The 24,109-nt window shown below is 47.3% G+C and overlaps 1 protein-coding gene and 1 non-coding gene across 2 annotated transcripts in view; one reads left to right on the forward strand and one right to left on the reverse strand.

Moving 5' to 3' along the window:
* LOC119438741 (uncharacterized) overlaps nucleotides 1-24,109 on the reverse strand; it is an 87,337-nt gene that overhangs the window by 54,822 nt on the left and 8,406 nt on the right. The gene's annotated exons all lie outside the window — the stretch shown is intronic.
* On the forward strand, nucleotides 11,654-11,725 carry Trnak-uuu (transfer RNA lysine (anticodon UUU)). Its single transcript has one exon. It is a non-coding gene; the product is annotated as a tRNA-Lys (tRNA).

Here is a 24,109-nt window from a genome sequence, read left to right on the forward strand (position 1 = left end):
ATCTTGAGCAAACAGCGCCTGTAAATCATTCTGTGTTCTCTATCTCTTTACCGAATACATACATTGAACGCCCATTGCGCGCGGTCGCCGCGATTGAGACCCCCGAACCGGTTGCTTACGGAAAAATAGGCAATCGCTGAGAGCAAACTATGTGAAATATGTTCTTATAATGGGCTCTACGGCCAAATGGAGCATAACAGAACGAAACCTCAATGCAACGATCGCACGGGTTCGCAGCGACCGATGCGCGTCTGCATGCTTGTCCGCGCACAATGTTATGCTTTCGCTACGAGCGCGTTTTCCCACCGTGCCGTGAGCTTTAGGCCGGAGCATATATGAACATTTGACAGTACACAAGCAACCATTGTTGCGTGGACGCTATCAGAGGGTTCAAAAATAATTTCGTTATAACTAGGGACTTCGACGCCTACGGCGACTTGTGATGCGGCCGTCGCGACGATTCAATCTTTTTTTTTTTATTGCGATAGCAATTATATGGACACTCCAAAGCAGATTTCTGCCGTCGCCGTCGCCGTCGCCGTGAGGTTCCGTATGACGTCAATGGAGATGAAATCGTCGCCGCGCGCCGCCGAACGCTGTATGTGCGAGTGAAAGGGCGCGAGGGACGCGCGCTTTCAAGGGGAGTGAACGCACGGCGAAGAACAAACGCGCGTTCTGCGCCGTGCTCTCTTAAGGGCTGCAGAAGTAGGCGTCTCTTTCCTCCTTTACAATCACCATATATGTAGAGCAAACGCGCCTTCTTCTGACGCACGAAAGGCCGTGGGGGGGGGGGGGGAGGGGAGGGAAGGGAGGAGACGGTTAGCTGCGGATCAAGTGCCTATTTATATCAGAGGCTCCGGCAACAGTCACCAACGCCGCACGCATTTTGTGCGAACGTGGGCAAAACGCCGACGGCGTCGACAACAGTTCTGCGTGTTGCCGGTGCTGCTGCATGTCCAAGTTATACAGCTGATAAAGCTACTATCATTACTCCGTATAGCTCTCTACAAAATTTGCTATCGCAATTGATGCTTCGCCTTTCAGGTGAAACTGCGACAACTTTTTTTCTTTCTAAATTCTTGGACGCTTCAATATCATTATTCTCAAGTTGCGGCGCACTGATATGTTTATCGGTCTTCTGACCGAGCAATTTACGGCTGATTCTTTTTCCAAATCCAGTACATTCATTGTTTGATGCTAACAGAAACAATGAACACATGACATGCCTTTTTTTAATGTGCTTCTTACCGTTCCCTTTCCATTCCAGTGAACTTGCCAGTATCTAGCATCAACAAGTTCCCTATGGGGCTCCTGCTTTGCCCAGGGGGCGCTGCGAAAATGGTGCTAAAGAGCGCCCTCTGTCCTGAACTGGGTAGTGCCAAGCTCGGTCGTCTGCTTCGGAAAGCACGTTTACAACATGGCCCGCCACTTTCGGTTGTGTTGTACAACGGACTGCAGCGAATATCGGCCGCCGAATATTTTTCAGAGGTGGCACGCTGCGTAAGGCAAGAATTATGCAACGCCGAATACGTGTACGCCGTTCAAGAAATAAGCGGCGAAGTTTTAGCGCGGTGTCAATCGCAAGTGAAGCGAGTCGCGTACGAAGTTGAACTTCAGGTAAGGTAACTTCAGCTCAGGCGCATAACGCGAGGAAATGCTTTCTATAAGTGAATTCACAGCAGCAATAAGCACGCATCATGTGTACGGAATTGTTCGAGTGCACAACGGTACGCGCCGCGACGGCAGTGGTCTTTCAGCATGCCGCGATGTACGAACTGCTCGAGCGCACGATGGTATACGCGCCGCGACGGCAGCGGTCATTCAGCGTGCCGCGAAACGGCGAGCTTCCTGCAATCTTTGTTGACTGCATGCTGCTAGACAAATAGTTATGCCTGCGCTGTAGTAGCGGCCATCTGTCCCTTTAGCAACTGATAAATAACTGATGCAATGCATATGAGCTCGCAGTAACGTACGTGCGAATCGCGCGCTGCGCCAGCTCGTGTGCTGCTCCCTTGATGTAGCTCTTAGAACACAACAAGCCAAAGCAACGGGTGATGGCATGTCACCGGCTGTAGTAGCGCCCTAGGCGGCGGATTCTACGTTCATGCTTCTTAAGAATGATTAAAGGAGAGGAAAAGCCTTGAATGTATGTAATTGTAACGGCATTTGCAACAACTTCCTGAAGAAATTATTGCGGGAAAGGCTCGCGAGCCGGTGGCCTTGCGCACCCATGACCGTCTTGATATTTTGCTGTAGGGTTCCCTTTTGCTTCTTACTTAATAAAGCCCTTCGGTTTTCCTTCTTTTCTGTATTGCTTCCTTCCTTCCATCCTTCATTCCTTTCCAATGCGGTGGTTTAAAGCAGCGTACTAACTCTCATGTCGCTAAAGTTTACGCTTATGTGACATTCGAATTTGTACGCTGAAACCGCAATTGCCGACGGACGCCTTAATAGGTTCTTTGGTTTCAGTCTTTACTTGCCACTGAGAGCTTTCGGCATTTTTGTAAGATTACACGTTATATTCTTCCACACAAACGTATGCAATCGTAACTTTGATGAAATAAACTGCCACAGGAGAACTGGCGACTCAATCACCCACGCGAAAGGAGGAAAGCGGCAAGGCAGCGCGGCAGGCAGTAGGGAGGGGGGGCGGCTTCCACTCTGCCAACAACTGCGCTTGTACTTTGCGCCGGTGCGGGCTGTCACGCGCACCGTATCTTGAAAGCGATCTCCACACGGCTCTGACCTTTGTAAGCGCTGTGCTTTCGCCGCTCACTTTCCGTTGAAGCGATAGACTGCACGAACCTTCGCTCGCTGTGGTGGCCGCGCTTGTTCGCGCCAGCGTTTGACAGTGGTTGTCTGCGGTAAGCCAGTGTGATCTATTCATGTTTGCTTGAGCACGCTAACACCACGCTTGTTAATTCAGTTACTAAGCGAATGTGTCCAAGTTATGTAGCCGATAAAACTACTATCCCTACTCCGTATCCCCTCTACTAATTTGCTATCGCAACTGTCTCCTTTCGGGCGAAACTGGGACATTTGTTGACTGCATGCCGCTAGACAAGTAGTTATGCCTGCGCTATAGTAGCGGTCATCTGTCCCTTTAGCAACTGTAAATAACTGGCTGGAGTAGAGGTAGAACACCCGACTTCAAATCTGAAGGTCGTAAGTTCGAATCTGCTCCATTCCACTTTCAGGCATGGAGTGGTGCCTGACACCGGCAAAGAAAAAAAATACATATTGCCGAGAGCTAGTGGGGCTATACTAGTTCAGGTGCAACCAAACTAGGCAGGCCCACTAAGCTCATCAAAGTCACTCCCTCACCAGAACAGGAATTGGCCTCCCTGGTGCAGTATTCGGCCACTACCTCCCTGATGACTCCGACAATTAACCCATGGCCCTCAGTCCCCAGTGGCTGCGGAGCACCTGACCAAGGCGGCGGTCAGACCTGCGACGTGGCAGAGGGTGCTAAGAATCTCTGGGTCCGGACAGGCCGCCAATTGAAACTGAACCTGGCAACGTTCAACACGCGCATCCTCTCTAGTGAAGCTAGCTTAGCAGGACTATTTGAGGAATTATCAGGCATTGCCTGGGATAATATTGGCCTTAGTGAGGTTAGAACAACTGGTGAGGCTTACACAGTGCTGACTAACGGCCACGTCTCTGCTACAGAGGTCTTCCAGATAAGAGAGAATCCGGGGTAGGATTTCTAGTCCATAGGAACATAGCGGGCAACATTGATGAATTTTACAGCATTAGTGAGAGGGTAGCAGTCGTCATAATAAAGCTGAATAGGAGGTACAAATGAAGGTAGTGCAAGTCCTACGCCCCAACTTCCAGTCACGATGATGAGAAATAGAAACAGTTTTATGAGATGGGAATTAGCAATGAGAAAGGTGCAAACTAGTATCCTGTAGTCATGGGCGACCTCAATGCAAAGTGGGCAAAAGCAGGTTGGCGAGCAAGCAATTGGAAACTACGGCATCGATTCTAGGAATGCAAGAGGAGAGATGGTAGTGGAATTCGCGGAAAAGGAATAGGCTCGAATAATGAATACATTGCTTCAGGAAGGCACCCAACAGGAAGTGGACTGGAAAAGCCCTAATGGAGAAAAGGAATGAAATAGATTTCATACTCTCTGCCTGATCCAAGCATAGTGCAGAATGTAGAAGTGTTAGGTAAGGTGAAGTGCGTGACCATAGGTTAGTGAGGTCTAGGATTTCTCTCAATTGAATGAGAGAAAGAGTGAAATTAGTCAAGAGGAAAACAGCCAACCTAGACGCAGTAAGGGTGAAAGCAGGACCAATTCAGGCTGGTGCTCGCAAACAAAATATGCAGCTTTAGCACAGAAGATAGATGAATAACATAGAGCAATGTAATGAAACCGTAACTAGGCTGATCTCAGAAGCAGCAATTGAAGTGGGAGGTAAGGCACCATAAGAGCACCTGTAGGGAAGCTCTCAAGATACCAAAGGACCTAATAAAGAAACGACCAACATGAAAGTGTCCAACTCAAGAATCAGATAGAATTCGCTGAACTGTCAAACTGATCAACAAGAAGAAAGTAAGGGAATATTCGAAATTATAAGTGGGAAAAATTGAGGAAGCCGTTAAAATATGGACGCAGCATGAAATCAGTAAAAAGAAAACCTAGGATAGGACAAGGCAAGATGTATGCACTGAAAGATAAGCATGGTAATATCATCAGCAATTCGATGACATAGTAAAAGCAGCGAAGAATTCTATTACTGACCTGTACAGTAGCCAAAACAGCAAGCTACTTTCATTCGAAATAGTGATGAAACGGTACAGAAGTCTCCTTCTATAACTAGCGATGAAGTTAGAAGGGCCTGGAAAGGACCTGACCAGGGGAAGAAACGCGCCTGGAGAAGATGGAATAACAGTAGATTATCAAAGATGGAGGAGATATCTGCTTGAAAAGCTGCGGCCATTATACGCAATGCCTCACAACTTCAAGTGTACCAGAGAGTGGAAGAAACGCCTAACATTTATATATCCATAACGAAGGGAGACGTTAAGAACTTGAAGAATTACAGACCCATAGCTTGCTTTCAGTATGTATAAAATATCACCAAGATAATTTCCAATAGAATCAGGACAACACTGGACTTCAGTCAACCAAGGCGAACAGGCTGGTTCAGGAAGGGATATTCTACGATGGACCATATCATGTACATCAATCAGGTAATCGAGAAATCTGCGGAGTACAATAACCCTCTCTATATGGCTTCATAGATTATGAAAAGGCATTCGATTCAGTAGAGATACCAGCAGTATAGAGGCATTGCGTAATCAAGGAGTAGAGGAGGCATACGTGAATATCTTAGCAAATATCTACAAGGATTCCACAGCTACCTTGGTTCTCCACAAGAAAAGTAGAAAGATACCTATCAAGAAAGGGGTCAGGCAAGGAGACACAATCTTCCATGCTATTCACTGCATGCTTAGAAGAAGTATTCAAGCTCTTAGACTGGGAAGGATTAGGAGTTAGGATCGACGGCGAATATCTCAGCAACCTTCGGTTTGCAGATGACATTGTCCTATTGAGCAACAATGGAGAGGAATTACAACAAATGATTGAGGACATTCATCGAGAACGTGTAAGAATTGGGTTGAAGATGAATATGCAGAAGACAAAGATAATGTTCAATAGCCTGGCAAGGGAACAAGAATTCAGGATCGCCAGTCAGCCTCTAGAGTCTGTAAAGGAATATGTTTATCTAGGTCAATTACTCACAGGGGACCCTGATCATGAGAAAGAAATTTACAGAAGAATAAAATTGGGTTGGAGTGCATACGGCAGGCATTGCCAAATCCTGACTGGGAGCTTACCACTGTCGTTGAAAAGAAAAGTGTACAATCATTGCATACTACCGGTGCTAACATATGGGGCAGAAACTTGGAGGTTAACAAAGAAGCTCGAGAACAGTTAAGGACCGCACAAAGAGCGATGGAACGAAAAATCCTAGGAGTAACGTTAAGAGGCAGGAAGAGAGCGGTGTGGATTAGAGAACAAACGGGGTAGACGATATTCTAGTTGACATTAAGCGGAAGAAATGGAGCTGGGCAGGCCATGTAATGCGTAGGATGGATAACCGATGGACCATTAGGGTTACAGAATGGATACCAAGAGAAGGGAAGCGCAGTCGAGGACGGCAGAAAGTCAGGTGGGATGATGAGGTTAGGAAATTCGCAGGTGCAAGTTGGAAACGCTAGCGCAAGACAGGGTAATTGTAGATCGCAGGAGAGGCCTTCGTCCTGCAGTGGACATAAATATAGGCTGATGATGATGATGATGATGATGAAATAACTGATACAATGCATATGAGCTCGCAGTAACGTACGTGCGAATCGCATGCTGCAGCGCGAGCTCGTGCGCTGCTCGCTTGATGTAGCTTTTAATGACAGTGCTCGAACATCGATGTGTATATTAATACTGCGTTGCTGCACTGCGTTAACGTATTGGCTTGAGGTCAAGGATGTGCACATTATCTCTCGAACCTATGCTGCTCTTAGTGGGGTAGTGAAGTTATCCAGCACGCCCGACACTCCGCTGCGTGAGGCCTTGGAGGAAAACGGTAGAATCTGATGTTGGGATTGAGGCCTTCTTGCTCTTGGCAGCGCACGACGCAGCAGTAACGACGGTGACGCTTTTTCAAGGCTGAGCTAGGTCTCTCCGAATCGGCGTCGCCGATTCCTTCTGCTTCCAGCATTACGTCCCACGGCACACGGGGAGTCGGTTTTCGTAAAACTAGACTGCGGCCAGCTCGCGGCGTGGTCTGTGAGAAGTGACGAGCATTTTTGCACTCGCAACAGGGCAGAAAAAAGTGCGAATCAACGTAAAACTCGGGCTAGAAACGTGCTTCGCCACAACCAGGACTCAATACTACCCAAGCTGGTACTACCCAGTTAACTTTTCTCGCCGCCACCAGGCGCCGCTATATACCTCAAATGCCAGCGCAAGAGGCCCATAGACCAAAGCTTCATGGCTTATCCGGCAACGCGCGCGGGCGAGCTGCTCAGTGCGCGCTTTCTGCTTCTCACCGAACGTCGCAGAAGAAATGTTCCTCGTGGAAGTGCTTGCTGCACACCCGAGTTGTAGCCGATGGCTGCTTGCCGGTATTAGTTTCGCAATTCAAGCTACACGCAGCTTTTGATGTGAGGGTGCTTGTGAAGGCTGACATCGGTCTCCGTTGTGTACGTGCGGCATGCGGCACCAAGCAGTAACCTACCATGTTGGACGCCTTCAAAAGCAGCCAGTACCTGTTATAGTGCTTTCAAGTGTAGTCAAGCTGACACCCGAAGCGGGAAAACCGGCAAAACCTCCCCACTTAATCAGAACCGCAGCGCATGTGGAACTTTAAGCTTTCGTTTGTTTTCAGCTCGCTTCGGTAAAGTAAAAGCTGTGTTCCGAAAGTAAAGCTATGTCCACGTGATTGCTCATACCACGACGTGTCACGCCGACGGCGGCGCCAGTTTTTCCAGTGGTGGAGCTCGCCCCCAATAGTGGTAGAGTGGATGTTTGCCATGTGTCGCGACGGATGTGTTAAATTGAACTGTGGCATTTCTCGTGTTTCGTATAGCATGTTTATTTATGTTTTGCGCCAGCCCCATCGTAACATTTGGCACAGGTATGAGCTCCTGCAACAGTGCAATGACCTGTACGAATCTCGGAATTTGACTAATGGCGTGAGTGCACCAAAATAGGAAAGAATTTCTGCGCGTGTATCCGATATGGATTTGTGTTCTTTTTGTTTCAAAAAGTAGACTGAGAGCACAATTTTTTACTACTATATATATAGAGAGAATGCGACACTACTGTCCATGAGGCATGTACGATTCCCTAAGCGCTCCTATGCACACACAAAAAAACGGTCAGAAGAACGAAAGAAATTGCCAAAATGTCTGGCACTAAGAAATGAAAAAGCTCCATTGATCCATGTCAAAACTTCTTTTGGCAACGAATTAAGATTATACGTGCCAGTCAGGCACGTAAACAGCAGTCAGGAGGACAGTAAGTTTTCTTTACTTCAATGTGGCAGTGAGGTGTACTCCCAGGAGAGTTGCTTAGAAGACCAGCGATTTCCTCCCACCATAGCTTATTTCTGTTAGGTAAAAGAGAGAGACAGAAAACTAAACAACAGAAGAAATGCAGGGAGGTTAACAAGACGCACGTCCGGTCTGCTACCCTGCAGTGGAGAAAGGGAATATAGGGGGGGGGGGAGAGACTAGGAAAGATAGAGCACAGTTTTGCGCACATTTGAAGATGTGCATTGTCTATAAATGGTCGCAGAAACCTGCCGACTTGAGGTACTGCAATAATGATATCGTTTCCTTCGACGCGCGCGGCAACAATCAAAGGTCATCGTTTCCAAAAATGGTTTAGAGTCCAGCCAGTTTAAAGCTGTTCGAAGCGGTTCACGCTCGACATATTATCGCGGAGAAATACACAAGTGTTAGTTCATCTGCTTTCGGAAGAGTCGCACATGGCCGTATCCATTATTCCGATGTGGAAAGAGTAGGCTTTGTAATTGACACCAGAACCAGAGGCGGGGCAACAATGTCGCCTCGAAGCGGAAACTTCTGATGACACTTGTAGCTTTAGGGATGGTTCAAGTGTATGTAAATGACAGTTCGAGAGGTTTCTCTGTCGTAGCTTTAGCCGGGAAATAAAGTTTCCTTGCAGCGTCGGTTCTGTAGAGGGGGATCGATCGGAACTGTTCAGGCTCCTTCCTATACATGGGCGGTCCGGAGGGCCTCGTCAGCGAGGTCATTACCAGCAATGCCGGGTGTCCAGACAGACTCTGAAATCGAGTTTCATTTCTCTGTTATCTCACCTACCAACTACTCCTAAGTCCGGTGATATGTGGAGAAATGAAGACTCCGAAGTGCTGCCCTGAAGTCGCAAATTATTACTCATTTACGAGGTTGCTCTTGCAAGAGGCATTTTACAGCATCACGCAGGGCAGCAAGTTCTGCCGCCGTTGATGTTGTCATGTGATAGTTTTAATGTGATTGTATTAGCGTAGTCGGAATGAAACCTACACCTGTAAAGCTGATATATGCACCAACACATCCTTATAGATGTGTTTTGTCCCCGTATGTCTCATGAAATAAAAGCAGCCTTAACTTTTCATAGTCCTTTTTGGGTGATTCGCCTTCTTCGTTACACCCGGAATATTTAGGCGTAGCTGAGGCCGTTGGAGACACCACAAGTGAAATGAAGGCCTTGCTGCTGGTGTGCATCCTGATGGAGAACCTTGATGGGTGACGATAACTTCTGAAAATGAGGCACGAGGGATCTCCGGGCAAGAGAGGAAGAGGGCAAAATGGTGATCGGGGACGCAGGAAATATGACGAATCTGCGCCCTGAAACAATCCACAATAACAATCCACAACGGATGATCTTTACTGAGCACGATTGTTGCAAATATTGAAGCGCAACGAGAAAGTCCTAAACTTGTGTGCAATTCTTGGCCCTTTAATCTCTCCAATGAGCGAACATTCTACCTGCATATATTGGACAGTACAAGAAGGCTGCATCGCAGAAATCCCAGAAATTTAGCTCTTTATAGTTGAAGCGTGGAACGTACAGATGTGCCCCATGTTTTCTCGCACATGGGCAATCGACGACAGTCTTTTCTTCAGATACGCGCAAGATTTCAATCGATTATTACACCCAAAAATCGATGGGTCTTTTCTTAATTCAGCGCGTCCATTAATTAACACTGATTATACGGCGTCATAAGTTTGCGTGTTAAAGCAACCAACGTCCCTTTCTCTGTGGACACAGCGAAGCTTTATGTTCGAAGGTGAGTTGATGTCAAGTTTCCTGCCCGCTGTAATCGCACACGCTCCTGAAGGCGAGTAGCCGCAGAAATCCAAAGGTAAATCTCATATTACATATCGAAAGGCAGAGACTGACTTTAGTAACACCAGCTACACCAATGATGGTCACATACAACCAAGTGGGGCCTAATATCTTCCTCATGCACGCCGCAGTACGTGTGATGTTCAGCGTTGGGACCATCTCGTCTTCTCGCAAAAGCGATCAACGAGTTATATAGTCGCATAACCAACGGCACATGTGGCTGCCAATTTCAATAGCCTCCAGGTAGTTGAGGATGGCTTCATGACAACGGTTGTCATATGCGCCTTTCACGCGGAAAGAGCAGCCAACTGATTTGCGCTTGCTGTTATTCTCTTGTTCAAAGAATGCTGTGAGGTCAATAACACTTTCAATTGAGGAATGACCTCGACGAAAGCCTGCCAAACTGCAGAAAAAGTGGAAAACAGAAAGCGGAAACGGTACGTAAGTATATCGCAATACATTTTTTGTTCGCGTTCATCACACATTTTGTGCTGTATCTATACAGGAGTATCATTGCACTCTTTCTCAGCACTCGAGATAGCAGAGTTCGAACCCCCCCCCTCCCCCTCCCTTTCATTCTATCAAGAAACTAAAGACTTGGGAAGCTTAGGACTCTAGGACGTAATCTGTTGTCTCACATTACGCTCTAAATATCTATCACAAGCGTTGTGTCGCTCAGAGCTTTTAGAATTTGGTATGTGGGTGTATGAACTCAGACACATGCATGCGCTCGAACCCATACGCATACACACATTTACACACACACGAGCGCACACAACTTTAAAAGCACTCAGGAAAACTCACCTGTGCTAGCCATTTCGAGCCTGTGGGAAAACAATGGATGCGTATGTTTTTTCACACACACACGCACGCACAGACGCACGTACACGCGCTGTGAACACACACACACTCTCGTCGCCCTTGTTCGACAGATTCGTATAGATACCGGAATTAAAAGTTAAATTAAATTCTGGCGTTGTACGTCCAAAACCATAATATGATTATGAGGCAGCCGTAGGGGGGACTTGACCACCTGGGGATCTTTGACGTGCACCCATATGCACGGTACACGGGCGTTTCTGCATTTCGCCCCCATCGAAATGTGGCCGCCGCGACCGGGGTTCGATCTCGCGACCTTGTGCTCATCAGCATAACGCCGTCGCCACTAAGCAACTACGGCGGGTCATAGATACCGCATTAACATGTGAGTCAGCCAAATACGTAAAAACTGCATACTACAAAGACGGATGATTTTTTATGTTTAGTATGAAGATAAAAATAAGACAAATCGGGGATGGGCTACTTATGATGCCGATAAAAGTGCAGCCTTTTTTTATTATTTAGGTAACGAAAGATTCTTTCCCATTTCGGGGAGGGGATGTGGAGGAGGGGATCTTATTTTAATGCTTAGAGAACGCAAGACCACGCGGCCTACTGCACACTGTCTAGTTCTTGTTCCAACAGTAAGTAATCAAATCCTTGACAAAAATATAGAAATGTCTTTATTGAAAAAATAAACACAAAGCATCACTAACTGCAAAGGAGGAAGCCAGATCCAAATGTGATCTGGACGGGGTGATGCTGTGTATATACGAGAACAATTCATGCAGCTATCGTGAGCACTGTGTGAATGCATCCGCTTCGTCCCTGAACAGCTGCGTGCGGGCACCCGCGGTGTGACGGAACGAACAGCAGAGCGCAAATTTCATCGTGGTGAGGCCATTTGCATTAGTCGTTCTTCAAGGAATGACACCGCCAGCTGCCCGGGTAGCTCAGTCGGTAGAGCGTTAGGCTTTTAACCTAACGGTCCAGGGTTCGAGCCCTGCTCGGGCGGGTATATTTTTCGTTCTTTTTTTTCGATTCACCTAATGACTATTACAATGACGAAGCGGAGTAGCGACTCCAATGTCAGTTAATGCTTTTGTTCAAAACGGTCAAGTGTCCAAGTGAGCCACGATGGTCAAGTGTCCAAAGTGAGACACGATGGTCCAAGTGAGCCAAGTGATATTTGGTGGTCACAGTGCTTTCACATTCATCCACGTAGGGATAACTAAGTGCGCCTGATCTTTTACAAGCGTGCTATATCTAGCCTGAACGTCCCCTGTCTGTTCGCAGAAATTATCATCATTAACAACGGATCGAGCGTCGTCTTCTTCCACAGTGGCAGGTTGGCGCCCCTCGGCGCAACCGCACGAGCGCGTTCGTTCCATTGCTCCCGCGTTCGTCGTCGTCGTCTTCTTCCCAGCTGGCTTGTTGGCGCTAACTCATCAGGGGCTCCATGTCGCCCCTGAACCTGCTACCCCTTTCCAGTACACTGTAGCCAGGGCCGTTTCTTCCTGCAGGCGAAACAGGCGGCCGCCTAGGGTGGCTCCTCAGAGGGCACAACACTGTTCACCACCTGTCCCCGCGCTTCGTCAGTACCTTTCACGAGCTGAGGTAGGTACGCGTAGATGTTGCGAGGCCCTTTAAAACTAACGGGCTTTGTAACCGATGCCCCGACAAAAAGGAACAGAAGGAATAAAGTATTTAGTACAACACTCTGAACCACTGACACATCAGTCATATATATGGTAAGGGCGATCCAGACGTCTAATTCGTTTAGTCACCGTCTTTCGAAGTCGGCGCGTTATCGAGCAGACTAAAACCCAACGCTTGTTACGCCTGCGCAAGCGTTACGCCCTCCTACCGTTAAATCTGTTGAACCGTACAAATATTAGGGGTGGATCACGCGAAATCACAGTGGCAACGTGCGACCTCTGTGAGGCGCACGTTGATGCGTGGTTGATACTGCCTTACACGTGTTGCTCGAATCATCACCACCATTCCTTACATCGCTGGAAGCTTATTAAGGGGAAGCACCTTTCAATCAGCTATCTCGCGGCTCATTCTCGCGCTGGAACGTGAGCTCGTTATACATTTTATTTTATAGATTAGAAAAGGTTTATATTGGGGTAGTTCGTTTGACATGGACGTGCCTATGCTGAGATGGAACGCATCGCGACAACACGACTGACTGTAATGTTCATTACCGTACATCACCGTGCCTGTTGTATTCGTGTTCGATGTGTTTCTTGTTCTCTTGGTGGACGATGGTCCTGTAATTTGTTATTATCTTTAAATTGGTAGCTTTACCGCATTTAAATACGGTGTTACTTAATTTGTTTTGTGAGAGAGACTTACTGTGCACTTGTACTCATTTTAGAGATTTCGAATGTACATCAATGCGATTTGCGTAGCTAACTAGTGCATCGCATGGCTTCCTTGTGCTAATAATTGTAAGCGCCCTATGCCGCGCTGGAGGAGTTTTGCTGGTACGTACGACCAACGTTGTCTTTCTCTCACGATTGGTGCGGCGCCCTCACCACGTGTCGAAATGCATCCAAACGAGACCTTCGATAAAAGGGACACACATAGCGTTCTTTGTAGCATTGCGAGAAGCGTCTTGTACGGAAAGTGCGAAGGACGCAGAGTGGGAAGCGGCTTTGGTGAAACAAGAGCACGCGTCTTCTTTGGCACGGCCGTTTCTGCGCGTGGTTGTCCGCGCGGCTGAAGCATGCGCAGCCGGCGCACGTATCTTGTAGCGGGCGCAGAGAGCCGAGATGACGGGTAGTAACGTAGAACTGTCTCTCGCTGTCCTAGTGTCAGAGGTCGTGTAATTCAAGTTTAGGAGACGCGTTCAAGTGAGCGGCAGCTTCCCGTTGCCGCTGTTTGATTGTGATAGCAATTACATGGACACTTCAGCCGCATTTCTGCCGCCGCCGTTGCCGTCGCCGTGAGGCTCCGTATAAAGTCAAAGGGCAATACAATCTTCGCCGCGTGCCGTATGCTGTATGTGTGAGTGAAAGCATGCGAGCATGAGCCGGCAATCACGGCTCAATCTCGCGCACGCAAGGGAAGTAAGCGGCGAGGAAGCGCGCCGTCTACCGTTGCGCGCAAGGCTACGGGGGGAGGGTAGGGAGGAGCGGGGGGCGCGTTTCTACTCAGGCCGACGCGGGCGGCCGCTGTATCTTGAAAGCCATCTGCGATGGGGCAGAGTCCACCCTGCGCTGTGTTTTCGCGGCTTAGTTCGCGTTGGTGCGAGCGGCTGCACGAAGGTCAATTCGCTCGCTGCTGCCGCCGCGTTTCCTCACAGCGTTTTGACAGCGAGTTTCCGCGGTCATCGAGTGTGAGTATGTTCATGTTGCTTTTTCCGCGCAGGACACAGGCTTGTCAATTTAGTAGTATGCCTATGTTCACAAGTTCATACCGATAAAACTACTATCCTTACGTCTTATAGATGTCCACTAATTTGCTATCGCAATCGATGCTCCGCCTTTCGGGCGAAACTGCGACTTTCTTTCATCACGTCAGCATTCGGATAGCAAGTGCTCGCAGTCATCAAGGGAGATCTGAAAATATTTACCTGTGCGTTCGTGATACCGTACTTTGTAATTTAGAAAGTAAGCTAATGTTCACTGCAACTGCCGATACATTTGCGGACCATATCTGTTCCTGTCTAATACTTTGCTGTCGCTATTAATATTCACATTTAGGGCGAAATTGGGGTTTTATTTATGATATTTTAGTAGTGGTGGATTTTGTAAAGCCTATTTATGATAAGCTTTTTGGCTTCTCTTATAGCTGGCCATGTCAAAGCGAAGAAAGCTTTCTGGAGCAGCATTTATAAAATTTAAGCGTTATAAACAAGACGGATCATAGCGATTGGCTGGGTCCTTTGTAAAACGTTTAAAGAGTGAAGACATGCCGGTTGTTGACCGTGATGCGGCTGGAAGTAGTACAAGTCGGTTTACAGCGACTTACTACCAAAAGAAGAACTCATGATTCGTTGACGTCGAGGCAATGGGCACATCCTGTTTTGAAATAGTTAACATGGATGACGTAGCCGAGTGATCTGAATGTGCTACATACTTTTGCAACAAATAATTCTCCAAAAAGTAGTTCCGCGCCCCTAAGAACTTCATGTCCACCATGTTGGCAAAAGGAACCGACAATTCACGCCCATGCGCTCCAAACAGCAGGGACAACGTCCTACTAGATCACCCGGATTCAACGACTGGAAGAGCCATCCATCCACCTATCCGAACATGAAAACTCCAAACAGGATCTTGAGGCCCTGTGACAGTGGATCGAGCTCTCTGCGCGTGTGGAACAACAAGCGACGATTGATACTGCACACCAAAAACTGTTGTCCGCAGACATTGGCAGGCTGTTTTGCAAAAGTTTGTAAGCCGTCGTTAAGTTCCTTGGTCAACAGAATCTAGCTTTCAGGGGATCCAGCAATGAGTTGTCTGAAAAGGACAATGGAAACTTCTTGAAACAAGTAGAAATGTTGGCAGATTTTGACCCATTCTTTATGGAGCATATATGTCAGGTTCAGAATTCACAATATGCGCCCACTACTAGGAAACGTTACTTACTCAGAATGAGTTGATTAATCTGATTTCAACGGAAGTTACAAAACGGTCTTGCAGTTGCGGAGAGAAGTCAGATATTTTTAATAGTATACTGCACTCCTCATTCTAGCCATATGGAGCAGGTGGCCATAGTAATAGGGTTTTGCAATTAGTCGCAACAATGCAAGCAGCGGTGAAGTAAAAATAGGGGAGAGGCTCATTGAGTTCCTACTTGTGCATGATTCCACTGGAGCTGGCCTAACAGAATAACTTCTGCCAGTGCTGGAAATGCTAGAAATTCCACTTGCTGTAGTAATGCACGGAGAGGCATGTTTCCAACATGAAAGGCAAACAATCCGGAGTTCAAAAGAGAATTCTGCAACTGAACAAATGAGCCTGCTTTGTGCCTTGCAGCGCTCATGCTTCGAACCAGCTCGTGAACTGTGTGCTGTCATGACGCTCTGTTTTTTTTTTTCAGGAAATAAACGTATTCTTTTCATCGTCAGTTCGTCATGGGTGTATGCTAAAGAGCCACGCGAGCAACCTCGCGGTGAAACTTCTCTCAGAGGCAAGGTGGTCCAGCAGAGTGGAGGCAGTCCGTCCTTTCCGGAATCAGATTGATGAAATATACTATATCCTAGACATTTTAGACAATCAAACTTTGAAGCCATGACAAAGCATCAGGCAGCCGTGAAGTTTAAATTTTTGTGAGGAATGGTGATTTGGTTTAATAGACTAAAAAAACAGATTTAGTTAATTAACTTCAGAGCCCAAATTTGCAACTGCCGGATGCTCTTGATGCTCTGAAAAGCGTGGCTGTTTTCTAATGAGACACCGATCTGATCAAGGGTTCCAGGAGGCACTGGGAGAAGCAAGGGAGCTGGTATCGAAGCTGGAAGTCGAACCTGTTTCTCTGAGCGCATCCTCTGCTCGTCTTTAGAAAAGGTCGAGGCAGTTTTCATATGAAGGAAACGATGAGCCTCTCATTGACTTGGAGACGAAATTCCGCGTGGGCTTCTTCCCCTGCATTTTAGACGAGGCAATGAACTCTGTGACTGCTGGGTTTGAACATAAAGAAGAGCACAGCAAGTACTTCCAGTCCTCATAGGACTTCAAGAAGCGGGATGGAGCCCCTCGAGAAGCGCTCTCGTCGTCGCAGAACCTGGCGGGTCTTCTATAACTGATGAGAACGGGCTAAGTCACATCCTTGGATTAGAACTTTGAAACGAGCTCATAGCACTCTCCCGGATCATCTAATCAAGGAATGTCCCTAAGGTGATAAATACGATCGACATTGCTCTCAATGTCGCATCGCACTGCGAATCACAGTCGCGTCTAGAGAAAGGAGTTGCTCAAAGCTAAAAATTATAAAAAGCTAGCTCCGTTTCACAAAGTCCAAGATAGATCAGTGGGCCTTGAATGATATCAATAGAACAACAGCGACTGAAACAGAGCTTTCCAATACCTGAAATACTTTATTTCTGCGAAAGCCGGCAAAGTTAAGTTTCTTTGAACAACTAATAGCTTCTCCTCGAATTGAAGCGTTTGCAGCGCCTTCATATACCCTCTTCATCATATGAGCAGTAAAAGGCGCACGGCGACCATTTCCCCTGTCTGCCTTGTGCGAGCCGGCGTGGCGCTGCATGAATGTGTTGCCGTCGCGTGCTGAGGAACGATTTGGAAATGTTATGGCTCATTCTCCGTGAAATTTGCTTGATGTCAGTTCATACACGGTCATTTAAGGATCCCTGTGTAGCCTTCTGTACAGCGGTAACTGCAGCATTCGGAAATTTCTTTTGGCTACGCAAACGTGCGACAGGCATCACCAGCTGCGGTGTGTGTGTATGTCTTGTGAACTATTTTAGTTATTTCGGTTTTCACGCGACAAAAGAACCGGCGTCTGTGAATCGCCAGCGTGAATTCGTAAATCTTTTCTCTGTCTGATCGCTTGGCGTGGGACTAAAACATAACAGGGGTCGTCTACGGCCAAACCAACGCAACCTCGAAATGTCTAAGCGTCAATCGTCATAAAACATTTGCGTCGGTCACCGGGATCCTTCTAACGTATTTCAAATCTACTAGACTAAACATCGCTATTCCATGTCTATGACCCACCTTGGCTTTGGCCTTACGCTGCTAAGCCCGAAAGTGCGGGATCAAATCGGCCACAGCTGCCGCATTGCGAAATGCAAAACCGCCCGTGTACCTGCATTGGGTGCATGTTAAAGAACCCCAGGTGGTCGATATTAATCCGGAGTTTCCCGCTACGGTGTGTCTCATAATAATATCGTGGTTTTGGCACGGAAAACCCCAAAATTTAATTTTCTTTATTGCTATGTCTATGTTAGCCTCCTTTATGATGGCGATGGCTGCGGTTGATAAACCAGCATTATACATATTGTCACGAGCACTGGCAAAGACAAAGACGTTGTAGTGGGGCTGAGTCAGACACCCTCCTGTCGTGTTGAAAACCTGCTGAAATCTGTGCGTTCTGTGCAGTCTTGACTAGAGAAGTGCTAGCCGTTTACTATTAAGTAAATACTCCCCGTGACAGCTTTTTGGTGGAGGTGCGGGGTATCGATCCCCGTACCTCTCGTACCTTACCTCTCGTACCCCGTACCTTTCTTGGACTCTGCTCCTACGTTCACCGCTTTGTTCTCAACTTCGCGGACATTGCTCGAACCCTCATGGACCTACTCAAAAAGGATGCGACCTTTTCTTGGGGCGCGGACCAAGCGACTTCCTTTGCGTCGCTGATTTCTGCCCTCACTTCACCACCTGTGCTGGCTAATTTTGACCCGGATGTTAGAATAGAACTTCGCCCCAACGCAAGCGGCCATGGCATTGGTGCTATCCTCGCCCTAACACAGAACGGAGCCAACCGTGTGATAGCGTATTGTCACGGAGCGGCATAGTTTCGAGTCATCGAGTCATCAACACGCCGATTAACGGGCGCCAAAAACGTCATGGTCTCACGGTGCGGCATAGTTTCGAGTCAGCGACACGCAGATTAATGAGCGCCGTATGGCCGGCGGCCGCTGTTTCTTCTGTGCTTGTCAACGGTACCAAGTGTGTACGTGTGTGTCTGTGTGGTGCAGTGTGGGGGAGCGACCTCTGACAGCGGGGGGGGGGGGGGGGGGGGGGGGTGAATCATCCGTTCCCTCGCCCCTGATTAAAAGGGGCGGGGCCAAGACTTTCGGGAGGAGTCATGAGATAATTAGGTTAACTGTCACCCATACCTGCCATTCCCCGACCTAAGGAACTAGGGAAAGGAGAGGCTATTTAAGCGCAAATTTTAGCCCTGCTAATCAGTCTACAAGCTGAGCCTGTAATCGGCTGAGAAGCAGTGGAGAGGCTAGTGCCGTCCAGTATCGCCTGGGCCGCCTAGCCACGTCGGAACTCCGAGGAATTAGTTGACGTACGAGACGACAAACCAACGCCTGCAACGAAGCTCACGGTAGTTCACCTCAAATTAGCTCAACCTGCTTGAGAGAAGTCGTCAGATCTAGACTTCCGGGAAACCCAGCCCAGCAATTGCATCCACCTCAACAAGATCGGCTCGCCGGCATTCTTCAGGAAAGCTTTGCGGGCCGACTTCACGGTTTATGGACTTGCTGCTGCTGCCCGGCCACGCGTATGACATCGTTGGTTTTCTTTTGAACTTTACTACTTACTACCCTTTGACACCTTGCTCCCATCTGATCCGGCCTCCACGTCCACGACTTCCTATGCGCAAGATTCCATCACGCGTGCGCTCGCCGCGCACAGTAACCCGCGCTCGGCTCTCGTGATCGCAGACTGCACAAAAGCCCATTTACGATCGTCGACACCGGGATACTGATTTTCCACCGGGCTCTCTCGTCCTTCTCTGGCTCCCATCTCGTCGTGTCGGCCTCTGTGAAATGTTAATGTCGCAGTACGTCGGGCCCTACCACGTGCAGCGCCAGCTGACTCCGTCACCTATGAGACATCTCCCATGGCATCTACCTCATCGACTGCCACACCACGAAGTGACATCATACATGTTTCCGCCTCAAGCGTTCAACTGTGATAACCGATTTTGACCACAACAAGCACCGGGACGGTGCTTCACCGGCCGGGCATAATGCCACGAACACTGGCAAAGACAAAGACGTTGTAGTGGGGCTGAGTCAGAGGCCCCTTGTGGAACTGAAAACCTGCTGAAACATGTCGCTCTGTGCAGTCTTGACTAGACAAGTGCTAGCCATTTACTGTTAAGTAAATACTCCCCGTAACAATATAACATTTGCGCATCGGCACTGTCTTTTTGTGATGTAAGCAGTAATACCCAAAGGAGATCGCATAAACAGAATCCGACGGCTATTTGTGAGGACACAATTTCCGTGATACGGGTGAGTGCGTCATCAAGGATGGGACCAACAAGACCGAAAAAAAATCGGTTTTCATCCTCTTCTTTCGCAAACAAATAAAAATAAATAAATAAACATGGGCTAACGCCGCAATAAGATCTCGCACGGTCATTCCGTTGCTTTGGACCATGCGCTATATAGAACAAACAGATGTATAACCCAGAATCTACCACTAGTTCGGACTCTCGCGCAGTCCGCAGCTGGTCTCTCACCCCTCGACAAGTGTGATTCACAATATACGCATGTTTTTATTACTAACCAAGACTACTTCATTCGTGTATGGAAGCCAGCTGGTCCAACAAATGACGTAGTCGTGCAGTGCATCTACATATAAGAATTTGACGCTTGTAACAGTACAGCACAACTTTTTCCGTTCCAGAACGGTACCCACGCTTTTAGTATCTTCATATATATGGACGATCTTAAAGCATCGGTATCGTTTCTGGTACGAAATATATGACGATCCTAACAGCGTCGGTACCGTTCATGTTTCGTAGGTACTCATTGCTGCTAAACCAGAACTTAGAACTACGGTGCGAATGCTGCAGTGGTCACATTACTGAAACGAATTTTCAGCAATACGCAACTGATGTCCGAGGCTGATGGTATAGGCTCAAACAGGCACGCACACATCGCGCTGGGTGCTCCGTCCGCCTCAACGCCACAGAAACTCCGGCCATGCTGACTTAACTCACTTCAGTACGTCTCACAGAACCATTTCCCACGTAGAAGACGCGACGCATACTAAACCGACCACGAAGGCGCGGAACAAAGGTCTATACATGTATGCGTCTAACTTTTCCCTGCATGGCACTTGATTATTATTGCCCGGCTTGAACGTGTTCACTGCATTTGTTTGAGCTCATGACGTGTTGTTATATTATTTCAATTTGGTATTAAGCAGCGTTTGACCTTTCATGACGATGTTTCCCGTTAATAGTGTTTTATACCAACTTTCGCCCGTCCGCATGTTTTTCTATATCATTCTTTTGTCAAACGTCTATAATATATTGTTTCGTTGTTCCAAACCTATAAAGGATTTCTGTTATACGCAAACTGGATTCCCTTTTGATTTTATTGCGATTATAGATACTCCCGCGGCATTTCTGCCGTCGCCGTGAGGTTCGTATAAAGTCCAAGAAATCGTCGCGGCGCGCCGTATGCTGTATGTGCGAGTGAAAGCGTGCGAGGTGAGCCGGCGATAGCGGCTCAATCTTGCGCACACATGGGAGGGAAGCGGGGAGGAAGCGCGCCGTCTTCCGTCGTGCGCTAGGTTTCCGGGGGAGGGTAGGGGTGGGGGGGGTGGGGGGGGGGGGGGCGGTCGTTCTACTCCGTGCGGCCCGCGCGGCCACCCGGGCCGCCGTATCTGACGGGGACAAAATCCGCCCTGCGCTGCGTTTCCGCGCTTAGTTCGCGGATGCTAGGCGCAGCACGACGGTCATTCGCTCGCGTGCTGCTGTCGCGCATCCTCCTCCAGCATTTTGATAGCGAGTTTCCGCGGTCATCGAGTGAGATGTTTATGTTTGCTTGTGCGGGCGTGACACCATGCTTGTTAATTTAGTTAGTATGCCTGTTTACAACTTATACGGCCGATAAACTACAATTCTTACTCGTATTGCTGTCCACCAATTTGCTATCGCAATCGCTGCTTCGCCTTACGTGCGAAACTGCGACTTTTTCTTTTTAGCCACACCGTCCTTTATATGGTTAATTGGTCACGGAATAACAAAATGATACCCAGAAAGCCTCCGTGCTACTGTTTTTGACAAAATCTAGTAATGTTTCAAAAAGTGACATTTGTTTTTTCAATATTGCTAGCATAACTTCAGTACCAGAGTGGAGAGGGCGAATTATCTGACTTTGCCTGGGGCGACAAAATTATCCTGAACGCCTCTATATACAGTACATGTACCTTTTCTACGTGCTGCTCTACTATACAATTAGAAACGTATAACCCCAGTTTTTGCTCTAACTACTAGTGTTCATTGCTATATTGGTGAAAAGAGAGGAAGCATGCTTAGGTTAGAAAAAAGTTTCCGTTAAACACAAAAAAGTGAACAGTGCAAATGTCTTTATTTTAGGGAATGTTTCGCGTCTCTCAAGAGATTCTTCTACCGGTGTGTCAGTGTTGCACAAGCACAGGTGATGGCGAAGTCCACGCAAAAGAAGAAGTCGTGTCCCATGCTTTGCAGAACACGAAGCATTCGAACGGGTTGTCTGGGCAACCGTGCGAGACGTCTGAAAACCAGTCGGGAAAGAACGATTAGGACGGAAATATTGAGGAATTACGATTTCAAAACTGTCATCAAATTAAAATCCATTGCATTCGCATTCATCTGAAAATAGAATTTAATGTTCCACTATCTCAGCCGTTCCATCGAAGCAGTACACAGGCGACTCTTGGCATTACGTACTACACACACTGTTTTCTACATAGTAAATATCGAGCCGGAAATGTAGCCTGCTCTTGCTCGGAATCAGAAGAGAACATTGAACGACTTTCGCTGCAAAGCACTATTCATGCTCCGCAATATATATATTATATATATATATATAATATATATATATATTATATATAAAACAGCGATAAATACGCGCTCTTGACAGAATACCGCTCTCACTTCAAAAAATAAATATTGGCACGATGAACACAACTGAACTGCAAATGCGTGCCGTTAGCGCCTTAAAAGAATTCTTGCAAATGTCAAGAATCGCTGAGAATCACATAAAGCAAAACTTTCTTTGTATACCTTCCCGGTTTGGCCGGCCAGCTGCTGGATCAGTTTGGTATGTCGGCGGAAATTTCTGAATACATATGCGAAACTCATATGTGTGAAGAATGAAACTGCCAGCACTCGGGCTTATAAAACCCCTGTAGCTGATGCTAAGCGGTGCCATAAGTGCACCATTGTTCTGCCACAATAAAAAAAAAGAATTGCTACATAAATATGAACACATTATGTCGGCTCATAAGTTATGTCTAAAGCACACTGACGTTCTTAACGAAGGGGTATTATATTCGACAGATTTTTTATTTAATTGATTTTTAAGGCATTCGGTATATGCCATGTGGACAGAAAAGGCACAAATCTTTAAATGTAATAATATGTGCGGTATTTATTTCTGCGTGCAACTTTCATCACTCTTCTCTCCTCGAGAAGCGTCGTACATCGCCTTCGTACTCCTGACATGGCTGCCTAAACGTCTCACGCAGTGCATTCATTTAATTTTGGTCTTGTCTTTTGTGAGTAGTGCAGTGCATAAACACAAATATCGCATGAGAATAAAATCGTGACCTTTGTGGTGGATAAACATAAAGCATTGCCTGAGATTATACGCTGCGTGGGATGAAAGTAAACAAAATTGTACCATCGCCATTAGTTGAAAACACATAATAACCCGCTACACTAAAGCTTCGCGTCACGTTCGTCACGAGGGACGAATACTAGGAAAGCGTCCGCGCATCGATTAAACTTTCTTGTGCTTCTTTCCATAAAAATAGATCATCCGGCACACGTTAAGCTTTTTTTTTTTTTTTTGCATGTGCATTCCGAAAACCAAATGACATGGTAGGGGGAGGAGGGGGGTTTGCGAGAAAGGTGCTGTCTCGGTGGACCTCGAAGGAGTGGGGACACGAAGGGAGCCCAACCCGCACCTAGATCCCGTGGTCTAGGTGAGAACACGAAGCAACTCATAAAAACGATTTCATTCATAAACTTGGTGTTCTCGTTCTTCAGGAGTAATCGAAATTAAAAGCAATAAACCGCTCAGTGTAAGAAAAAAAATGAGCCTATTCGCAGTTAAAACAGCCAAAAGCTCTAAAATCATTCATCCTTTATTTTTACTCTGTTATGGGAGTAGAAAAGAGACAAACCTCAGTTTAATCTGGTCGCTACCCGAGAGTGGTGCAAAACCGCGTGACATAGTTTTAGAAAAAAAATGGCAGGTTGACTCGAACAGCGAAGCACTGACTGGGATGGCAAGGTTTGGCGTTGCACTTGAACTCCTCGGGCGGTGTTCTAACTATATGGGGATCCGACTAACGCGGACGCGACATACTCGGGTACGCCAAAGTTCCGGCGCCCTTAACAGTTTCAACACGCCGTGTAGGTCCTGTAATGGCACGGTACGGACGCCACTGTTCTGCCGTAACGCCGCCCCTAAAATTGCGTCACTTTCAGGTTTGAGCACAGATATCGTTTGAACTTTTAATATTTAATAGTCCGAGAAGATTGAGATAAAATCCATGGGCTGGGAGTGCTATGTTTCATGACATTTCGTTGCGCGCCGCCATTCCAAATATTGAGGAATAATTAGTCAGAAACGTAACTTGGTTTGACATCTTCGAGGTTGAATCGGCGCGTCCTTATTTTTCAATGCCATGCCAGATGCAGCCGATTCAACGGTTCCACCACCCTCCGATCGCTCTTTCC

The sequence above is a fragment of the Dermacentor silvarum genome, chromosome 1 (assembly GCF_013339745.2).
Source record: "Dermacentor silvarum isolate Dsil-2018 chromosome 1, BIME_Dsil_1.4, whole genome shotgun sequence".
NCBI classification, from domain to species: domain Eukaryota; kingdom Metazoa; phylum Arthropoda; class Arachnida; order Ixodida; family Ixodidae; genus Dermacentor; species Dermacentor silvarum.